Here is a 24,320-nt window from a genome sequence, read left to right as displayed (position 1 = left end):
AAAACTGGTTATCGTTTTTAATTGTTATCATTTGAAAGTGTGCAAGGTCGATGAGATGGAATATTAAGTTGTACTTACTTTAAGCCTGCGATTATTGGACGAGCGTAGCGCCCATGTAATTATCCCCGTCAATTACAACGATAAAGGTCATCGCTCATTAGATCGACCCGCCATCCGACCCGCCGCACCGCACCAGTGTGCGCTTAATATTCGTTATAATACGGACTACTACATGAACTCTGTTACAGGGAGTGAGATATGTCCCTCCGCTATTTAGAAAACATACGTAATGGGACCCTGACGCAATTCAGGAAGATTGGGAGTTGGTTGTTAATCGATGTATATTGTATATATATACTTTAACAACAAGATCTCAGAAAATGTTCGAAACAAATGTATTTTGAATGTAAAAACGAAATTCATAAGAATAATTAAAACCGTATGTGGTAAAGGTAATTATAACATGAATGACTTTCTTAATGATACCACCTGATTGGAAATGGAACAGCCGCCCTCAGGCTACCTATACATATAATAAATCTGTAGAGATTAAATTTTTGTTCGAAGAAAAAAAATATACAAAACCGAATCAGGAGGATGTAAGAAGAGAAATAGAACAAATCCTTGTTTCTCTGTCTGTTTGTCTGTATGTCTTTTTGTACGGGCAAATCTCTGAAACTATTGGACCGTTTTAATTGAAATTTTGCATGATGATACCTTACATCCCCGGTCAACATCTTAAAAACTTTTCATCCCGGAAAATTAAAGAGATCCCATGGGAAAGTTAAAATCCTACAGTTACTTATATAGCGTAGTACACAACAACTTATGCACATAATTTTATAAAATTTGGCAAGTTGACACCTTATATTGCTGATCAACATCTTAGATACTTTTCACCCCAGAAAATTAAAGAGTTTTTATGGGATAGTTAAAAAACTAAAGTAACTTATATTGCTTAGTGCACAATAACTTATGCACATAATTTAATAAAATTTAGCATAGTGATACCTTAAATTGCCGGTAAATGTGTATACTAAAACTTACATATCCCATAACCACATAAGTGACGGGCTCCCGCGGGAAAGTAAAACACTACAAAAACATAGCCCAGCATAGCGTCATTCATATTAAATCAATTGTGTGTGGCGGACGTCATATGACGTCACCTGAGGCAAAGAGTGAGAACAACAAGTCATTTAGGTCAGACATAATAAATAAGTACATCGATACAAACTAAACTTGATCATACAACCCTGTGAAAATCTTACCCTACCTTCTGGCTTTCCAAAGAAGTATCTACTAATATTATAAATACGAAAATTTGTAAGAATTTATGGACGTATGGACGTATGGATGTATGTTTGATGTTCTTTCACGCGAAATCTACATAATGGATTTTATTGAAACTTTACAATTACATATTAGAATAACACTTACATAACAGATTTATAGTAGATAAATTTTGTCTATTATACATTATTTGAACAAATATTTGAAAAGTTATGAAGATGAAGATAAACAACCGAGTGCGCGTAGTTGTAGGGCGGCCCGGTGGCAAGTGGTGGGACGGGCATGCGGGTGATCGGTGGATTGCGGGTGGTGTCACAAATTTCAAACGCCTGCAGTTCCAATTAATTTGCATTATCAATGACTATCAACAAATCGCAGGCTCAAACTATAAAAGAAGCAAGCATACATTTGGGCATGTCATGTTTTTCCTACGGCTAACTCTACTTGACTTGCTCACGCGTTTCTAAATCGCAAAATCTGCGCGATCATGCTGACTGAAATACATCGTTTAATATAATTTAAGGGGACATAGGAGTATATTGCAGTAGCTACCTATAACTTTTGCATCATATACATAAATCCGTTCCTATCTATCCTTACAAACTATAGTTGTTCGTACACTTATATCTGGAGAACGGCTGGACTGATTTGCATGATGTTTAATTTATTGGATTTGCCTCCGTCCCGAATAGCAGAATAATTTAAAATCATTAAAAATTGACGAAAAAAGGTAATACTTTATATCGTTTCAAATAATTTTCACAATTTCCTAGAGGGTATTTTTTTTTATGGAAAAGTAGTAGTTTTACGTACCTTACGTACTAAAGAGCGTACGTGGTGATCTGTAAGTGATCACCGCCGCGCATATTATCTTGCAACATCAGAGGAATCATAAGAGCAATGCCGGCCTTTATGTCTGGATCTACTAAACCGATTTTGAAAATTCTGTTACAAATAGAAAGCCAAATTTATGTGAGTGTCATATATATCGGCGCAAATACTACAACACGAATTGAAAACACGTGCACGTGCACCAAGCCTCATAAATACGGCCCCATTTCAAAACACGTGGATTAGCACGTGCACCGAACCCCATAAATACGGCCCCATTTCAAAACACGTGGAGTAGCTCGTGCGCTGGGTCCTATTAATACAGCCGCACGGTCGACACGAGTCAGTCGTGCTCGGGCTGTCGTACGATACGGACCTCTCTGGGACGTCGTAACGCTGCCCGTTGAATAAACGAAAGTAATAAAATACAATTGTGATGTGAACAGTAAAGACTTCACACCTTTTAAGAACAACACAGAGGTTCTTTCCTCGTCATATATTATGTATATGTTATATATTAACCTAAAAAATTAAAAGACTTATTCATAGTTGTATTTGTAAAATACGTCTGCGAAAAAAACCGTTGAACACTAAAAAAATTATATGGCAAAACAACGTTTGCCGGGCCAGCTAGTAAAATAATAAATTTTATTGTACCCGTTGTTGCGCCCGTTTTTTTCAGGTATGAGGCATACTTTTTGGAATGGGTAGTTTTTGACTTTCAATAAGTGATATCATATACTGCTTTGAATAAATTAGCCCGCTTTCATTACAGTTATAGGCACATATTATTTATTTGATCGAAGTACCACTCCTCTCAAACATGGAGACGCAAAAAAGGTTTAATTAAACAATACATCTAGGTACCAAGGTAAGAAGGTAGATAATTATTTGTTTGTCATCGTGCGAGTTGTAACTTGTAGGGTAGCTTTGTCCTTGTCAGATGTAGGGTCCTCGACCTTACAGTCACTTATACAGAAGTAAGTAACAGAAAACATCGCGGTATGCAGCCGTGGATTACCTGCAGACAAGTAGTTAACTTTTTATGACAGCGCCAGCAGATGCTCCAAAGTGTGAGAGTGATATTGAAAGAAGAGTGAATGTAGGAAACATGGTGAATGGAGCTTTTCACTCCTTTATGAACAGGCAGAAGGTGTCTAACAAGGCTCGTTTGGCTGTGCATAAAGGGGGTGTTATTTTCAACACTCATGTACGTTGAGATGAGAGCGTTGAGAAGTATGATAGGAGGTCAACTAAGTGACAGGATAAAAAATAGTAGGATAAGGAAACGTTGTGGTCTGAAAGAATATGTAGTGACAAAAATTAAGAAAGGTTTACTGAGATGGTTTGGCCATGTCGACAGAATGAATGAAGAACGATTGAGGAAAAAAGTGTATACCCAGGTGGACATTTCGAAACCAAATCAGAGACGTCTTGTAAAAAGGCTAGGTCAAGAGTACCCGAAACCGAAGAGCATGTATGAAGGGAATAATGAAAGTGGACGAAGCGAAACAAGTATGTAAGGATCGTAGCAAGTAGAGAGAAGTGGTCTCTGCCTACCTCTATAGGAAAGAAGCGTGATTATATTATGTATGTAAGTATGTATCCTCTGTATATACCATAACACAGTACAGACAGAACTGCTCCGCACGAATACTACACAGTCACTATATTATCCTCTCAAATATATAATTTAAATACATTTCTTATTCTATTTTTTATGGAACCGTTCTCTTCTACATCATCTCATTCTCTTGCAACGCCAAAGGCACATGAGCGTTGCGGCCTTTTAGAAACTTTTTTGAAGTGAAACTTCTTTAGAATTGTTGTGATTTGAAACTCGTTGAAACAAAAAAGCGAGATGATAGAGACACAAACAGATAAATGTATAGGATTCAGCTGGCGAGAGAATGAGACACACATAAAAACATAGGATTTAACGTGGGAGAAAATGATATAGAAAGCATTATACAGTGTTTTGGAACCAGGCTATCATAGTTGAAGAAGAGGGGTCCTGATAGTGGGGTGCGCCAGACCAGAGATGACAGCAATACTCTGTGTGGACGGACCTGCGCTTTGATATAAATAATGTAGTATTTATGTTCAGATTGTGATATAAAAAATTGACGCAATAAGATATATTCTTGTCTAGTGAGATTGAATTATATTGTAATATCTATTGGTTATCATTTGGGATTTTTTTATCTACCTACGAGAGACGATATTACACAGACTCAACGAACACGACGCACACTTTCGGTCATTTTGTCGGCGGAACTGAATAGAATAAAAATAGAAAAGAACAAAAATTTATTGATAACAAGCCACCACCCCACAATTATTAAATAACAAACCAGAATTAGTAATAAATTCTTAGAATTAAAAAATAAAACCAATTAAATAATACAATTTATAGCTAATAACGAAAAAGGTACTGTGCGGCAGCGAATGTCACCAAATGGAGCTAACTCAGTAATAAGGTGCAATGGCGTGGCGCCAAAGGAGCACTGGTTTTCAGTAGCCCCAACATTATTAAGTCCTGGAGTAGCAGTGACTAGTAACTTTTAAATTATAGTTATGAATATAAGTCAATAGAAGTTAAAATCAGTAAATAAATGCAGTATAGATCTATTTTTTGTAATTTTAACTCTTAAAAAAATGAATAAAGGAAATTGAACGTAAAAATAAAATCATTTAGATCTTAACGATTGAAAAATAAAAAATATGAGGTTATTAATAATAAATAATGTAAATATAAATTATGGTTCGTATTAATGTTAATATTACAATATAAAATTTAAAAGAGGTACAAGCAGTTACACAGTCTTAAAAATGTCATTATGTAGGTAATTGTTAGTTTTCTTTTGAAATTTTGAATGGTATTCCGCAGTTGAAGTGGAGGTGGCAAATCATTCCAGCAATTGGTGGCTTGCTATCTAAAACTTCCCCGAAACGCAGCAGTGCGGTGACTAAATATAGCTAATATACGAAAAGCACTGCAGGGATGTACAGAGAATGTAAGTACAGAGATTGCGGTGTATTATTTCATACTTGAGATATAAAAAAAGAAGTAGAAATAGAGAATTTCGGGTTCATCCTATTCTTTTAGAAAGATTATTAAAGGGACTGTTTCATATTAAACATTCAGTTCTAAAACTATATCCAATAAATTGTTCAAATTTATAAAATGTCTGTTACTACTTTTCACGAGCTGTTAATTATTTTGAAACCTGCCTTAAAAAATTTGGAAACAAGAAAGATCATCGACCCAGAAGATAGGCTCTTAGTGACGCTTATTCAATTAAATATGTAGGTAATTTATATTTGGCCCAGTTTATGTTAGTTATCATTTAATAATATCGCAATATAATACAATCATCACAACAATATCATAATTTTTGTTTTATTGTCCTATTCCTATGAAAACATTATTCCAACATACTTAAACTTTTATTAGTTAGGTATGCACCAAATTCTTTATAAAATAATTACTTATAATAAATTTGTGTCATGATACTCTTCCATAGATGTTATCGCACAGTGCTGGTCTGTTTTCTATTTCTTGTATCAACATCGATACATCGATGTCTAGCGCCATGATATACGTCAATCACTAGCAAGTGCCGACTACACTTGTGCGTCGTCTGCGTTACCGCGTGTATACGCGAACGTTATTTTTTTTTGGCGCACTAATTGTGCGGTGCTAACGGCGCGGTGCGGTGCGGTCTGTCAGATCTACGAGGATATTTTGTGTGTCAGACTTTTTGCACGTCATCTGCGTTACTGCATAATATAATTCTATATTATGTTCTATTACCACGGACTAAAACTTGCGTCACGGATAGTCTGTTGTCTGCGATAGGCCTAAATTTACCATGGGATTCCAATGCTGCCAAATGCATATAATAAAATATATAATATTTCATATCAATTTAACGTATGGTTCAAAAGATCAAAGCCACTGCCACCAAAGCCATCTATCCGGCACTAACGTAACTATGTTATAGTCGTCATGTCGCCCTCTTTAAGTGTGCAAAGTTTCATTTCAATTGGGCTAACGATTCTCAGGTTTTAGGTGAACATACATACACATACATCCATTTTACATACACTTTATTATAGATATACTTCTACATGTAGATACAAAATAATTATATTTGTTGGCACTACGTCGCATTCTTAAAATGAATATCATCTTTACCTTGAAAAAGTCAAGTATTGACGATAACTAGATATATTATGTATTTTTATATAAAATACTTATATTTTAATATTAGATTTTCACATTTACGATTATTTGTGCGGTTCTTTGGTAAATTTGGTAAATAAAATAATTTAAAAACAGCCAGGTTTGATGCAGTCTCGATAAGGTTGTTGACTTCAATATCTCGTCTCATTACAATCTTAAATTATCACATTTACGATACAGCTCTTCAACGTTTTATGGGTTTTGTTATCAAGTATTCAAAGTGAATGACGTCAGCCATAATTAGTTGGCAGAAACAAAACGAATGAAACGTAAGAAGCCATATAATATTATAATTATAAGTATAATATTTTTGCATAACAACTGGCGTAGCTAATGCGGTAAGAACGCAAATTTCACGAACACTTAATCAATATTATATGGATACTTATTTGTAAAAGATACCGTTTACTACTTGAAAAAATATGAGTACAGGGTTTTGTTAAGAAGGATGTTATTGTGAAAGCTCTCGATATATCTGAGGTTCACGTAACATTTATTATGTAACATCAAAACTGAGTCCACGACACTAACAATGACCGAATGTCACCTAGATACCTTATTTGACGCAATCTCGCGTAAAATATTTTTGACATAGGAACACACTAAAACTTTATGAGAGGCACAAAAAATAGTCAATAAAATTAAAAAATGGGTTTAGAAAAATAACTCTTTAGCAATTAGCTTTTTAAAAATGCAGAGTTTCAGCTCCAATACGCTTCAGTGCACAAGCGTTCACGGCATGTGTTTCTATGGTCCTATGGTAGTGTCCCCGTCGACACAGCAAGGCAGTCAAATAACTACCGATATCTTATCATCCCTAAACAAAACACCAGAGATAATTTTTTATCGGGTGTAATATTAATTGCTCTTGGTTCTAAGAGCCATTAAACAAACGCACAACTTTTGATGACGAAATATATTAGTATTTATTTGGCTATAGCTGGCGGTGGTCTTTTTTGTTTAGCATACAACGGGAACATTATATTGAAGATTTTTGAAAAAAATCTTTATTAGAAAGAAATCATAAAATCGTATTATTTTAACGTCCACTATAGTAAAATTAGTACAAAGAATTCAATTGTAAAATTTTATTTGTATATATTTTTTTGTATTTATATATTTTTATTTTGACGCGTTTAGAGGCGATACTCGTATAATAGCACGAATCTTTCATAAATCACGTTTTTTGTTTACAATGACCAAGCTTATTTATCTAGCAACATGTGACCATAAACCGCATAATGATACCTCGAATATTGTAAACACAAGTGGCGGGCGTTGGATTTGGCGCCAAAACAGCTCAGCAGGTGGCTTCTGCGGGAGCGCCATGTAAAGTGCTTTTTTCACCGTACCAAAAGTGCTCAAAGTGAAAAAGAAGTTTAAAATTTAAACTTTTTTTTTTCACTTCAAATGATGGTTCCGCCAAGGGCCACGAGTTTGTTATACATATATTTTTTACGAAGATTTCATTACTTCTATTAGGACAGTATGTGAACATACTTCATTTTATTTACTTTGCATATATTGTAAAAACCTTGAATGATTAAAAGGATCCGCATGTAATATCCCGTTAATAAAATATAATATTGCTGCCAAGTTTGTTTGAAAATTGTAGCCAGTATTAAATTTTGTACTTGACCTGCGAGTTTAGTATGTATTACCAATTACTGAGTTTACTGTAAAAGCCGGCTACATATTCACAGAGCATAAGCCACGAACTATACGGATGGGGTCACGTCTTCAAGTTTTCGCTTCGCGGCGTCCTCGATAATTTCGGTTTTTTTAGCTGCAAAGTTGGGATAAATGAAGCGTTGTAATTTGTAACTTCATCAATCGTAAACATAATAAGTAAAGTTGTGTTCTAAATAGTAGTGAACGCATGTATGTAAGTCTTTTACGTTACAATCTAAACAGTAAATTAATTTTTTTATGTAATAGGGCACAAACGAGCGGACTTGTCTCCTGATGTGATCACCGCCACCAAATTCCATTCTCTTGCAACACCAGAGAATTCACTTTTCTATGAGTTAACGTGCTTTTTTTTAAGGTACCCATGTATTATTGTGCAGATATATATATCATCACAGAGCCCCGAGCCAGTGGATCCCTGACAATTCGAGTAGCTCTACGATGCACGTGGTCAAATGGTTCGAGCTGATACTTGGGTACGCCAGACTAGAGATGACAGAAATATTTGATTAGCTTGTAGTATTGCCATGCTCTATTTATGACACCCAGCTTTGCCTTCCACTTCTTTGAGCATGGAGTTAGCAATCGCTTGAAATTTAGAGATCCAGTATTCCGATACTAGGTCAGGATTTAAGGGAAGTCTTGCCGAAGAGTGGTGATACGGCAAATGGGGTTTTTTAGAGGTAAAGGCGCAAACTTAAGTGTTCTGAGGGTTAAATTAGACAAGGTTTATTTTTCTTAATTCCACGATCTTCTTTTCTGCATAGCAATGCATGTTTAAGGCGTCTCGCATATCATTCGTATGCAGAAGAAACAGTGTAGGACTCATCGCACAGCCTTGGCGAACTCCCGCGTTTACGGACGTCGGGTTCGAGCAATAACCGTCGCCCTGTATGCTGCGCCCAGTGAGGAAGCTGGTGGTCCACTTGCATAAACTCTCGAAAAACCCAAATGAAGGAAGTTTTGAGAGATGTGCCTTGTGCCATACATCATGAACGGACTTCGCTATTTTCAAGCCGACTGCCAAGCCAGTGGGATTCTCCTTTGCACAGGATGCCGGCTAGATTATGGGTACCAAAACGGCGCCTATTTCTGCCGTGAAGCAGTATTGTATAGACATTACTATGCCTCGGCCTGAAATGCGCCGTAGCTAGTGAAATTACTGGGCAAATGAGACTTAGCATCTTATGTCTCTAGATGACGAGCGCACTTGTAGTGCCCCTCAGTAGTTTCGGGTTTTTCAAGAATCCTGAGCGGCACTGCATTGTAATGTACAGGGCGTATAAATTACCATCACTTAAACGTCCTGCTCGTCTCGCCCCTTATTTTCATAAAATAAATAAATAAGCCTTCTCTCCTGCTTTCGATTTCCGCCGCCCATCTATGTGTAAGGTATACTAGAAGATCACCCGCCAACCGACCATGGCGAAATCTGTACTGTCGTTCGTCTCGGTCTCCTTTTTAGGATCGGATGGAAAAGAGCTGAATTCTATCCGGGACTACGCCTTTTGAATAAGAGTGCCGCAACAAACGCATGAGCATCGGCGTCAACTCAGGGCCCCACGATCTAGGCACGATGCGAGAAATGCAATCCAGCCATCTCGACTTCTGTACGTGCAACGAAAACAGTTTTCTGTCTCAACTGTACTTCAGGCATAGAGCTCTGACACCGCGGGATAGTCGGCGGTGTTTTCTTCGTCTTCGTCAAGAGTCGAATTGAAGGCAAAAAGAGTGCACAGAATATCGGCTTTTCCTTTTGCCGTATGGGCCAGGGTGTCGTTGTCACCTATGTGTAGTGGAGGCAGAGACGACCAGAACTTGCGTGTTCCAGTCGGGTAACTTGAAAGGTGCTCGCCGATTTTGAAGATGTGCTTAGATTTTCCGCTTAAAGAATCTGGAGGCTCAGTTGTATTTCCTATTTAAAACATTACAGTTCTGATTCTTTGTGCCCAGCGCCGCAAGCCAGACTCGTGCCTGTGCTTAGTCATCAGCTGTTTTAACTGACGCATCAATTCAGAACTGTGATCTGCCACCGATCGGTACTACAGAGCTTGGTATGAAAATTTCCTTGCCCTGTAGTATCACATCGCCTTCTGCAACGGCACAACGGCGGAACTGCTGGTATCATCCGAAGGGAAACAAACCTTGTCCCAAGGGTAAGATTCAAACAAGGAACGGATCCTATCTCAATCTACTGACTTGTAGTGCAAAGTAAATGCGGCGAGTAGCTGGCGTTCTGCGATGCGGCCAATTTAAGTTCTGACAATGGTTGGACGTTCCGAGAGGCTTCGACAGAGACCTGGTTACTATCGGGATAACAGCAGAAATTCCAATAAATGTTAAAATTACAGATACAGATCGCCCTGCGTAGTCCGTGGTGCGCGACCCAAGCCATTCGGCAATATGATACTACGTTTTCAGCGGAAAGGATCGGAGCAAGCACGTCGTCAATTGCCCCTTGAACGAACCCCATAAGATGAACCGTTTCTGCGTTAACGCTGTTACGGTAGATGAGGTCCTCAAAACCTACGCAATTTTAATCACGCTTTTTCTTGTATCCAATTTTTTTTGCGAAAATATCTAATTCAATTTCTGTAAAGACAATATTTTAACAAAGAATATTAAAAAAAAAATTCAAAGGTGTTTGTTTATTTAACATTAGGTAGGGCACAATATACTAGAGGTTGATGTTTATAATTGCGGTTTTGCACTGATAAACGTAAACTTATTTTTGTAATGTAAGACATTGTTACGAGCTAGGGGTTCATGGATAGAAAATTCATTTAAAAATAAGGATTTGCTAAAAAATATACAAGAGGGATTTTAATACACGCAAAAGAAACTAGATTCATAACACATACACAAGACAAAGACACTAATTACTCTAATATACACACACTATACACTCACTCAATAATCAATCACTTGTCACAATATTCTCCCTTTTATCTCTTCGACGCTATTCGCTTGGTATCGCACTCGTAAGTCTATGTTCGAGTGCCGGTTCGCTAATATTATATGCCTGGGGACAATATTCGAGACCTTTCTAGGCAAGCTTAGTCAATGTTCTATTTTGACACATAACTCTAAAATGTTTCATCTTCCATCTCTTTCCAGACATCATTCCGTCCTTAACGCATAATCTAGAACGTTCTTTCCAGCTTCTAGATAGTGCTTATCTTTCTTCCGCCGCGTCAGTCTGTTAGTCTGTTCGCGATAAACTCAAAAACCCTTTCAGATATGACAAAATAATATATGGTGGAATTTGTATCTTATATAGGTCTACAGTAAAGTTCGCGAGGGAATATTTCTATATTTCTATCTCTTAAGGATAACATACTGTATCTATTTTAATACTTAAAAATTTGGCAATAATAAAGCGGTAATGTAAAAGCTGTTTACACAAATAGGATATTAATCCTGATCATTTTATTACTACATACTATAAAATCATTCGGAAAAACGTTTATGTTTCATACTTAACTCATTAACTTTAAATGTATATTTCCCATAGCTTTAGACCTCCATTACAAAATAGTTACATCTTTTTTTCTATTGACAGAATAGCATCTCTCTTTTTTGGGGCAACTAAGTTAAATTTCCAGTTCTCGAGTATGTGTTAGATTCTAATAATTAGAAATCATGTTTGCTGAAAAAGCCTCGAAGTTCTAGAAAATTCGAAAAAATGTTGTTTTACCTTGTCTTAGTAACACTAACCCCTTCTTGGATATACTCGTCCTGAGCATCATTTTCATCTCTGTAAGATGCCAATCAATTAATTTATTAATGTGTACAATTGTCAGTGCACTCCTCGTATTACCCATCTTCGTAATCCGGTCAGTACGTATCTTTGTTATTATCGTATATGGACCATTGCAATTAAGCTTGAAATTTTGGAGATTTTTCTTTGAATTTTGTGTGTTATGGAGCCGAGCCTACTGTATAATCTATATGATGCGCCTTCCTGTTATTTCGAACTTTCATGGTCTCACTTACTTTGTTATCTGAGGCTCAAACGCAGTCATAGCTGTTATATAGTTTGTTACAGAAGTCTGCAGCATATTGTGCTATCAAATTACATTACATTACAATCGTCTAATAAAAGTCCAAAATGTTCGAGCGGCATTGTATATACGTATACATTAACTTATACAGATACTCGTAACATTCATTAAAATTAAAACCGTATTTCGTGGCAGTAATGTTCATAGTCTATTAAATTGTATACGCTCATAAGAAGCTCATTTACTATGCTGCGATGAATTTTGTTTTAGCAAATGAATTGTAATTATTTAGCAAAATGATTAAGAACGTCAAGTTAGTTACACAATTTTGGTAATTTAAAGGGGCACTTACCTAAAATACGACACTCCAACATTTTAAGTTTGGATATGCTGTTATTTGTTGAAACAGGGGCAGGTGCCTTATGTAAACGTGTTTTAACGTTACTTTAAGCTTATTGTTAATAAGCTCATACTTGACTATAATTGTCCTTTAACACATTTTCCACCTTTAAAACATTTTAGAGTATTTTTTTCACAATTACAGGACGGTGGCCACTTCGCAGTACGTCAATTCTTTTGCGCCACCTGAACAAACATTGGAACTGAACAAAGAACAAACTCAAAGACTTGCGTATCAGATCTAATATTTTAACAGAATATATTATGTAGAGCAATTAAATATTTCTTTTCCTATTCTAACCAAATCTATAAGTGATTGAGCTAATTTGAAGATTGACTAGAAATTTTATCAAAATAGACCCTGTTTTGGAACGCAAAAAATTTTTGGGTGCAAAGGTTTACCCACTTACAAATTTTTATGAATTTCGTTGACGTATTTCAGTGTTGGTGGTGGCTGGTGGTGAGTTACGATAATGTTGCTACTCGCATTTAAATATTTTCCCTGAAATACGTCATTTATTCGTAACTGTTATCTTAGAAGTAATGAAAAAAATATTTTTGAATTTGATTAGGCCTGTAACCTCCGCGAAAAATTATCAATTCTTTAAACAATAACTTCGCAAAGTTTCATGTCGCAATCAGATGAACGGTGTCGCAGCTTAAATATGAGCATAAATTTTTTTTCAGATAAAGAAGAATAAGGCTGCATATGACATGAACCTTCAAAATCAGGCTTTTAGGCCCGCAATAGGCAGCTACAATATTCTTCTTCGAGTGCTGCCAGTGTGGTTGCCATGCCTGGGAAATAAAAGAGATAGCGCTGAGTCATAAACCACATTTAGTTTAAGTTTGCAAGATCCCTAGTGCTCGAAAATTTAATAAACCAGTTGGGCGGGGCGAATATGCTAAGTAATTTATTTTATATCATAGAGCAAACGGGCAAGCTGCCCTTCTGTTGTAAAATAAAAACAAGCCGAAAATGGAAACCAGCAATATCAAAAGTAAAGAATGTATTTACTATTTTTCATGAAGCTTAAAAATTATTTAATATTTTAATGGAAACCATTATATTATGTAGGTCGCACTTAAAGTTTTGCGAAACTTAAAAAAACATCATCTTATAACCAAAACATTATGTTAATTGCTTTTCAAAATACTCTCCTTTACAATTTAAATATGTTTTCATGCGATTGATTCATTTTTTAAAACAGGAGGACTACAGATCTGAATGTTCCTATGTGCTGATTGAACGCTATCACTGCCTCTTCGGAATTGGTAGAGTGAAACCTCTCATCAAATGTTTGATTTTGGGGCAAATACAGAAATCACACGACCCATTAGTATATCTGTGAGCCATCCATTCCACCCGAGCCCGCTTCTGCTCCGTTGTCAGTTCATAAGGGTTCCAATGACAACAAAGTTTCCTAACTTTCAATTGTTCGGGTCAAAATCTTCTGAATTTGGCTCATACCAAACCCCAATAGTTCTCGAATTGTCTCATAGGTATTCCCCGGGTTTTCTTCAAAAGGCATAAAAGGCATAGAAGGCCGCCCTTCATGAAATTCGTCATGTAAAGAAACCCGACCTATCTCAAATTCAGCAAACCATCGTCTCACGCAAGTTGCTTCTCTCCCAAAAGCATTTTGAAGACGAGCCACAGAGAACGAGAGAGAACTTTTAAAATCATAAAAAATCATCGCTCTAAAATTGTTTCGTATTAATTAAATTTTCATTGCGTACGCAGAACTTTGATGTGTGATAAAAAATGATAGACAAATGATTTCCCGCCAATTGTGTTTTTATTACTAAGAAGGTTCATTACAGGAACATTCGAATTTCGAATGGTTCCGATTAGCTAGAAGTGCAAAACTTTTAGTGTGCCCCATGTATTACATATATGACAAATTCTGCAGCTTTGCAAACAAGTCGCTTGAGGCATATGTTATTCGACCTCCATCTCATGAACTTACTAATTTGTTGTACTCAAACTTACTCTTCACAGATAACAAGTCGAAGCAACCCATGCATTTTATATGGTGACATAGCGATCTCACCACAAAGTCAGCTATATATCAAACTTTTTTCTATATATATTCAAGAGCATGGTTATATTCTAGTTAATAAGACATTCTGCCTTAATTTTTATCTAAGTTATCTATAATTTAACCGTCATTTTCATTCACATTTGCGTCATCAGTCCGTGAAGATGGAGCAGTTGAATAGGAGGACAAACGAGCGTACGGGTCACCTGGTGTTATGTGATCACCGCCGCCCACATTCTCTTGCAACACCAGATGAAACACAAGAGCGTTGCCGGCCTTTAAGGAAGGTGTACGCGCTTTTTTAAAGGTACCCATGTCGTATCGTCCCGGAAACACCGCACAAGGAAGCTCATTCCACAGCTTTGTAGTACGAGGAAGAAAGCTCTTCGAAAACCGCACTGTGGAGGACCGCCACACATCCAGATGGTGGGGATGATATCCTAACTTGTGGCGTGTCGTGCGAAGGTGGAATTGTGTTTCGTGTTTGTGTTCGTTAGCACATAGTTTCCTGATTTCAATTATTTTAGTTTAGCAACGGCGCCTCTGTCATCTCGCTTTTTCGTTTCACCAAGTTTCAAATCACAACGATTTTAAAGAAGATCTACTTCAAAAATACAATATAAAAATATTTTGCTTCTATATACTTAAATAATATTTTTTTTAGTAGCCGATGCATACTTTATTATGTTTTAATAGTCTTCAAGCTGCGGAAATAACGGAATGGTTTAGGTGAATCATTCTAGCACTTGATGCCACTATTGTACATGTTGGAGTTTGTTGAATAGTTTCAACAAATTCCTACAGAACCGAGCGCATGCATTTGGCACTCATTGGATGTACTATTTTGTTTTGTATAGTAATCTTGGCCTATACACCACGTCACCGTAATTGAGCTTTGATAGTACAAGTATTTCACATAATCTGACTCGAAGTTCTGTACTTAGATATTTTCGAATTTTGTAAATAAATTTAAGTCTTAAAAACAATTTGATAATACTCGGCTAACATATTTTTCGAAACGCTTGTTTTCGTCAATTATTAAACCTATATTTCGCGCCTCGTGGACCCTCTCAATGTCCATGTTGTTGATCATCACCCTTCGGATTGTACTGCTCAGTGGTTTTCACAGACGTAGGAGTGCCAAGGATGATAAATTTTGTTTTTGCGTTACGATCTGACCAACTGATAATCTAATTTAGATCGGAATTTAACAGATTAGTTGAATGTAATGTATCCTTGGGATTAAAGGAGATATACAATTGAATTTTGTCAGCGTACATATGATACTTTGTATTTTTTATATTGTAGATTATATCTGCACTATATAAATTCAAGAGCAGAGGTCATAAAATTGAGCCCTGGGGAATTCCTGTGCTAATGAGAGCACAACTAGATAATTTATAGCTACCGACATCATCTTTGACTGTAACTGTTTGGGTTCTGTTATTTAAATAACTACTGAACCATTGTACAGCCTCGGCTACAGTACCATAATTTTGAAGTTAATAATGATGTATCAACATATCGTATACCCGGGAATAATCAAGGAGTGCTTGAATTGTGGCCTTACCTTCCTCCTGAGCATCCAAGATTTTGTCAACAACACCCAGTAAAGCAGTGGTAGTACATCTTTTTATACTGAAACCTGATTGATGGTCCGGTAATATATTATTCGTCTCAAAAAAAAGCATTAATTGTTTGTGGACAATTTTTTCGATAATTTTGGATGCGCATATAAGGATGCTTATTGGGCAGAGGTCTGTGTACAGCCCAGGGATATATAGATATAGGGACTGAAACGAGGTGTTAAATCAAATCAATCAATCGAGGTGTTATCAAAAGACACATCATCCATTTAACTGCCTGTGATTTTATTTCTTTAATTGCTGCTTAAACCATGTTTTCATTTACGTGTTCATTTAAAGACCGCTGTGCCATGACAATGAGACTCAAAATATGTTCGGGTTGCAAGCGTTATTTTGTTAGTACCTGGAATGTTAAGAAAATGGTTATTTATGTCTTCGGGATTGTTGTGTTGAGAGGGTAGTAAATTGTCATGTTTACGTTTTAATCTTACCTGGTCCCTTATATGTGTCCACATTTTCTTAGGTTTGCAAGCATTAGCCTTTATGTATGTACTGAAGTACGCTTGTTTGTCTCTTTCTAAAGCTTGTGTTACATATTTTTTTAAATGTTTGTTTATTTTTTTTTCTATCTATCTCTCAACATTCACGTCACGTTTCCTTTTTTTTTGCCAAGATATGAGCTTCATCGCTACACTTTATAATTATTTCCATATCATAAGTGATCTTAAAATTCAAATAATGATAATATAATATAAAAGGTCAGGTGAGAGGCAATGTCATGTACATTATATATTAGCAATAAGTTGGTCCAATGTATGTTGTCTAATGACTGGTTAAATGAATGGCGCGCTCGAGCTCTGCACAGGCTATTTCAATAGAGAGGCCCACAATATCTTCCCACCACCCACATTCTCTTGCGATATCAGAGGAGTTACAGGAGCGTTGCTGGCCTTGTAAAAAAGTGTTCGCGCTTTATTTGAAGGTACTCATGTCGTATCGTCCTGGAAAGACCGCATAAGGAAGCTCATTCCAAAGCAGGTTTCAGATCAGATTCAAATTTGTGTCAATTTTTAAAGTAAAAGTCGCTTTAATAAGCCATAACTTTGTCGGACAATAATGTTGTTATGAAAAATACAAGTATGTAACATACACGAGTGATTTTGTTATTTCCTTTAAATTCAATATTTAAATTTAAAATAATATAATAAATATTATGTCCTTTCGACGTTATTCGACGCCTAATAATCAATATTGAGATGACATCTTATGTTTTCGGCCGTCTTTAGTTGTTGTAGTTCCTTTAATTTTCGTAAATGTGGCAATTTCCAGCCGCCATGTTCACCAGGTGAGTGCCATCATTGGCGTCTTGATTTTCGTGCCGTTAAGTCTTATATTATTTTCTTTAACGGTGTTAGCATTTGAAAAAAAAAACTATTTAAAATAATATTATATTAGTAACATATTAATGAAATTACATTAAGTGTTACTTAATTTTGTTCTTAGTAATGGTTCTGCAAAAATATTAAAAGGTTTTGTTAACTACGTACAAGTCACCGTCACGACCACGACGAAACGTCAGCTGCCAAGAAAGGTAGGAGGCCCCAAAAAGAATAAGATATTAGAACACCATGCTGAACAAGTCAGTCAAATTCAGTACTAAATATAATTTGACTTACTTGGAAGCGACTTGGACTTGTAGCCAAATGGTTTCGAATGCATATCCTCCTCCGGGATGGTACCCAGCCCGGGGTAGACTTATTCATTAGAAACGAATGTAGAAAACACGGCGCCTGTCCAACAGGATGCGCCCCCAGTTGAGGTGCCCCTAAATTTAATTTAAATTTAAAAACAAATTTAAAAGAACCTACAATTTTAAGTACGTCTTCTGAACACTTACAATTATTAAATTCACTTTAATATTTTGATTCTGATAATTGGACTAACGTACGTTACGCTGAAATTCAAAAGTCATATATTATTGGCCGGCCTGGTTTTGTTGAACTCGAGGTGAACGATGAAATTAAACAGTTTGATAAAAATGATAAGTTTTTAGGCGCGATACACATGGGATAATCATGATGATCAGTGATGCTTTAAGGCCAATGTATGTGCCAACAAGAGGTTTTCTCCGTGTAACTGTTCTTTATTCAGTGAATATAAATGAACAAAAAAAATATATGTTATTTATTGGACATTCAATTTTAGTTTGAACGTTTGAAATAATTCTTGTAATGTTATAAATAGATGAAAAAAAATCTCAAAGTGAAGCCTTTTTTGTTTGAATTTTTGTAACTACTTCTAAACGGCATTGAATTTCAGTATTTTTCTTTCGCATAAATTTTTGACTATACTTTTTTCACAAAGTGGACGATTGGCGACTCAAATATCGACTTATTTGGTTAAATCTAGCTATTGCTTGTTTTCTACATAAATTCGCATGGGCGGGTCCGTGCGCGGGCGACGGATGACAGTGTAAATCAGACTGTCGGAGAGGTCACGCTACTTGTTGTAATTTTATGGTGCACTAATTCGCGCATCCCGCCTAATGTATGTATATTATTAAATTTTTTTAGACTTTTAGACTTTAGGTAGTAACTTGAAGTTGTTATTCGATTTATATGGAAATAAAACAAAAATATATAAATTAAAAAAATAATAATAATTATTCGTATTTTTCTTTCAGATTTATTTTTTTGCAATAGTTTAAAAGTATTATTTTTAATATCTTTTATTTGTACTCTTTCGATATCATTGTCATCTATTAGAAATATCTACCAGTATACCAGTATAGTGGAGAGGTGGTAAAACCAGTGGAATCTGCTATATTTCTTGGCATTACTCTTGATTCCAAATTGCAGTGGGGCCCCCATATTGAAGGATTGGCGAATAGGCTTAGTTCTGCAGCATATGCGGTTAAGAAAATTAGACGGTTAACTGACATAGTACGGCGAGATTAGTATACTTTAGTTATTTTCATAGTATTATGTCCTATGGTATATTGTAATGGGGCAGTGCGGCCGATATAAATACTATTTTTGTGCTACAGAAGAGGGCTATTCGCGCGATTTATAACCTAGGTCCTAAAGAAACATTAAGAGAAAAATTTAAAGAAATGAACATTTTGACTGTTGCTTCTCAATAAATTTTCGATAATGTTTTGTATGTTCATAAGCACATTGAGGAATTTTCTAGAAACTGTGACATTCATAATGTTAACACGAGGAACAAACTTGATATGCCTACTACTCGGTTGGGTCGAGTTAGTAAGTCTTTTGTTGGGCGATGTATATGATTCTACAATATGATCCCAGAAAATGTACAAAACAAATGTGTTACGAAATTTAAAAGAATTGTTAAAAAACGTTTGTGTGGGAAAGGTTATTATAGCATAAACGATTTTCTTAATGACACCATGGAATGGGAATAAAGCGAACATCCTCAGGCTCTTTAATTATACGATATATTATTACATTGTTATCCATATTGTATATTAAAAAAAAAGCCCGCTGAGTTTCTTGCGCCCATTCTTCTCAGGTCTGAAGCAGTCTCTTTTGAATGGGTGGTAGATTTTGACGTTCAATAAGTGATTTTAAATCCTATTTTGAATAAAAATATTTGTATTTGAATTTGAATTTATACATATACCAGTGGGAGGCTCGTTTGCATAGGATTCCGGCTAGATTATGGGTACCACAACGGCGCCTATTTCAGCCGTGAAGCAGTAATGTGTAAACATTACTGTGTTTTGGTCTGAAGGGCGCCGTAGCTTGTGAAATTACTGGGCAAACGAGACTTGACATCTTATGTCTCAAGGTGACGAGCGCAGTTGTAGTGCCGCTCAGAATTTTTGGGGATTTTCATGAACCCTGAGCAGCACTGCATTGTAATGGGCAGGGCGTATCAATTACCATCAGCTGAACGTCCCTTATTTTCATAAAAAAACTATTTCAAGATGAAAATTCCAAATGTAATAAAGACAAGAAAAATATTAAAATGAACAAATAAGCCCGTTGTTATCCTTTAAAAATATTTTATTTAGACAAAAACTTATCAAATACCTAATAACAATAACTTTAGAAAGTAATGACGATTTGTTCCTCGTTTGCCCCGCATAGTTTCGTCCCACACAAAAAAATCTTTGTTCGACCTAGATTTTATTCCTATTTCGTCTGGAAAATAAGAACAATCAATTATTTATTATTTTATAAATAAATAAATAAATGCTTTATTTTGCTAGAAAACATGTAACAATGGGTGTAAATAGTTTTAATGTATCAATGTTATCGGCCATTTCTGGCATGCAAAATTATTATTAACAAAATTCTAGTTATTATTATAATTGATTTAACATTAACAAACTCTATATTTTAAGCACTTAGGTAAATTTTAAATATAATTATTATTTTTAAATGTAATTATTTAAAGACTAGAATTAATATATATTTTAAAGTCAATTTAATTTAACCTAATGTGTCAACATTTCATTTATGAAATAAAATCATTTATCTATAACCCATGTCAAAAGATCCTTTTTAAATCGGTGGACGGGTAATACGCGTAAGCTTGGAGAGAGTTTATTAAATATTTTTATACACATGACATAGCTACATTTTCCGTAGGATACATTATGAAAGTGTGCAATCACCAGTCTATCACCGTTTCTTGTATTTCTCGGATAAATATCTCTTGCTTTTGTAAATAAATGGTCATGTTGTTTGATAAAGATACATATTTCGTATATATACATACAGGAAAATGGAAGAATACGTAATTCTTTAAACAGTGGTTCACACGAATCTATGTAAAAAGCTCCTGTCAAAGCTCTTAAGCATCTCTTTTGGGCTATTAGCCTCGCTAGAGTTTCCCCACAAGATGAGTCCATATCGAAGTACTGATGCGACATAAACATGATAAGCTGCTAGGACTGTACTTGGTAAAGCCGTTTTACGCAATCTATATAATACATAAACACATCTATCAATTTTTTGGCATACCATGTCTACATGCTCTTTCCATTTTAGATTTTTATCTAGAAGTAATCCTAAAAATTTATCATGCTTCTGCTAAGAGCTTCTTCTATTTGGGTATTTGTATAATTTATCTTAAGGTTATAGTTATTAGAGCGGTTACTTAAACTAAATTGCATAAATGAGGTTTTTTTAATATTAACTTGAAGATTATTATCCTCCAGCCAATTTACCACTGTATTAATTTCATTGTTAATTTCACTTTCATAAATATCAATCTCATTTTTATTATTACATGTCATAATTATTGATATGTCATCGGCGAATAAATAACAGTCATTTTTTGTCATACTAGGCAGTTCATTAAATAAAATAATAATGGTCCAAGGACGCTTCCTTGACACTAAATCTATTTTATTTAAAGTTTGATTGTTGGGCAATTATGGTAGCATTTTCGTCGATAGAATTGATCTCCGCACATTGCTTACGGTCTTTTAAGACAGACTCCATCCAGTTAAGAGCTGGTCCTCTAATGCCATTTTGCTTTAACTAATCCAACAAGGTGGTGTGTGATACGAAGTCAAAAGCCTTGCTCATATCAAAAAATATTACACACGTTGGTTTTTTTGAATCTATATTTTCTGCTTTTTTGTTAACCAGTTTAAATGCAGCTAATGTTGTCGACTTGTTTTTTTGAAAGCCAAATTGTTGCTTGTTTATTATATTATTTTTTGTAAAAAAAATTATTAAGCGGCCATACATTGCTTTCTCAAAGACTTTTGAAAAAATAGATACGAGTGCATATGGGCGGTACTTATTAAGTTGTTTTTTATCGTCTTTTTTATGTTGTGGCTTGACCGCCGATAATTTTAGTACGTCTGGGAATTCACCAGTTTCAAACGACAAATTGATTAGGTATGTTATAACTCATCTTTGCATATTTTAATAATTTTTGTGAGAATTTCATCATAGCCTACTGCTTTAGTATTCCGCAACAATTGTATTATTTTTAATGATTCGTTTTCCGTTACTGGAGTGAGAAAAATACTACTACTAGTTTTATTTTGATTTATACAAGGTTTCAACTTTCGCTTTGTCAGACATTTATCACTGCTGTTAGTCAAATTTCCAATAATCATTAAAACTGTTTGCTATATCTTTAGTGTTAATAATCTCATTATTATTTACTATAACCGATTCTATACAAGTGTCACTATTGTTACTTTTTGTTTCATTTTTAATAATTTTCCACGTCGCATAGCATATGTTTTTACTATTTGCTATATAATGGGTATAAGACAATTTTTTTGATGTGGCAATACAATATTTAAGTGTTCTTGCATATTTCAAATAACTATTCTTATTGCTATCGTCTTTTTTTCTATATGTTCTATATCTTAATACTCTTTTTGTTTTACAGCTTATTCGAATACCTTTAGTTATCCATTTGGGCTTTCCATTGGATTCCATATTTTAAATTGTAATTCTCGGAAATCAAAGTCTATATAATAGAGTTACTAAGGAATGAAATTTGCAAAATGCGTTATTTAAATTTTTTTGTACATAGACTTCATTGAACAACAAGCTTTTTAGGTAATTTTTGAATATCTCAATATAATAATTACTATAATTACGTTTGTACATAAACATAGATATTTTATTTTTGATGTTAACACTTTCGAAACATAGAATTTGTGCTGTGTTATGGTCAGAAATATCGTAATTATGTAAAGAACCCATAGCCCCATCAATATTACTCATTATATGATCAATGCATGTGCTATTTCTCGTTGGTAGATTAATGTGTAATCTAAAGTTAAAGTTTTGCACGATTTGCGTTAACTGTTGAGAGATTTTATTACAATTCAGTGTATTAATATTAAAATTACGTGATATAATCATTTTTCTATTCTTTTTACAGTATTTCTGAAGCACGGTTCTTAGTTTTTCAAAAAATATACTTACATCAGAATCAGGTGTCCTGTAGATACAAATGATAAACAAATTTTTGTCCACTATGTCTATCCCACAATATTCAAATGCTTTCGGTTCTCACAAAGTATGTAGTTATTCTAAATTTTTTGATCCTATCCCTTGTGATGTTAATATACAAACACCACCCCTTCTTTTTATTCTACTGTAATTTGATGCTAACAGATACCCATTTAGTTTTATATTACTTTCATGCCCTTTTGGAATGAATGTTTCCGTGAAGCATAGTATTTCAATTTTATCTGTATTTTGCAGATCTTCAACCATGATTTCTATTAAATCTTTCATTGCTAGAAAGCTTGCAACATTTTGGTTAAGAATTTTACAAATGCATGTTGCAAATGCACGAAAACTGTTTTTCCCCATTTTTACTGTCATCAACTTTAATTGGTTCAAAATAAAAAGGAATTGTTCCCTTTTTTGGTGCATCCTGAGATGAAGTTAAAGTTTGATTATTTTTTGCAGTCACGCCATGAGTCACTTATTCTTGTTTAATCCCGCTTTTTACGCAGGTGGCGGGTTCCGTCAGTGGACGGCTGCAGCCGATGGCAGCCGTGCGAAGAGTTTCGGAAGCCCTGGCAGCGTTGGCACTGTGCTGGCCCTTTCTTCGAGCGCCACGGTTCTACCTTGATGCCCGCCATGTTGAGTAATTCAGTTATCTCATATATGGCGGGGGTAATTCCAGGAGATCTCTTCAGGATTATAAAATATATACATCCTGGCCGGCCTCTTCTTGCTTGCACTCGCCGGCAGTACTCGGGACTGTACCCCCGTGAGCGCAAAGCGTCTTCAATATCTGCTGGTTCAGTGTCGACCGGCAGGCCCCGAATCGCAAACTTAAGTCTGCGATCTGCCGGCAACGAGTAACTGAACCAGGGGAGCTTCGCGGTTTCTTCTTGACTTGAGAGGTACTGTTGTACCACTCTATACTCTGCTTCGTCCGCTGGCCCTTTTCCGAAAGGGTAGGCATTTGGGGGCCGACCCAACTTCTCGCGCAGGATCTTGAAGTGTTGGATCCAGTTGGGCATTTCTTCAACCACCAGCGGCGGCATTCTTCCCTTGCGGATGGTGTCGGCGGCCGTGGGGACGGTAGTGGCCGTGGGGACAGTCTGCGTCTTCATTTGGTGGCCGGGAGTCGATGTGGTAGTGGCAGTTGGGGATGCATTTTGTGGTGGCATCTCAGGTGAGCTTGCCCGTATACGGGTGTGCTCACCTGTGGATGGGTGCTGGCTGCAGGTCGATGGAGGTGCGCTGTAGGTCTGCATCTC

The sequence above is a fragment of the Leptidea sinapis genome, chromosome 25 (genome assembly GCF_905404315.1).
Source record: "Leptidea sinapis chromosome 25, ilLepSina1.1, whole genome shotgun sequence".
Lineage (NCBI taxonomy): Eukaryota > Metazoa > Arthropoda > Insecta > Lepidoptera > Pieridae > Leptidea > Leptidea sinapis.
This window is presented reverse-complemented; position numbering follows the sequence as displayed.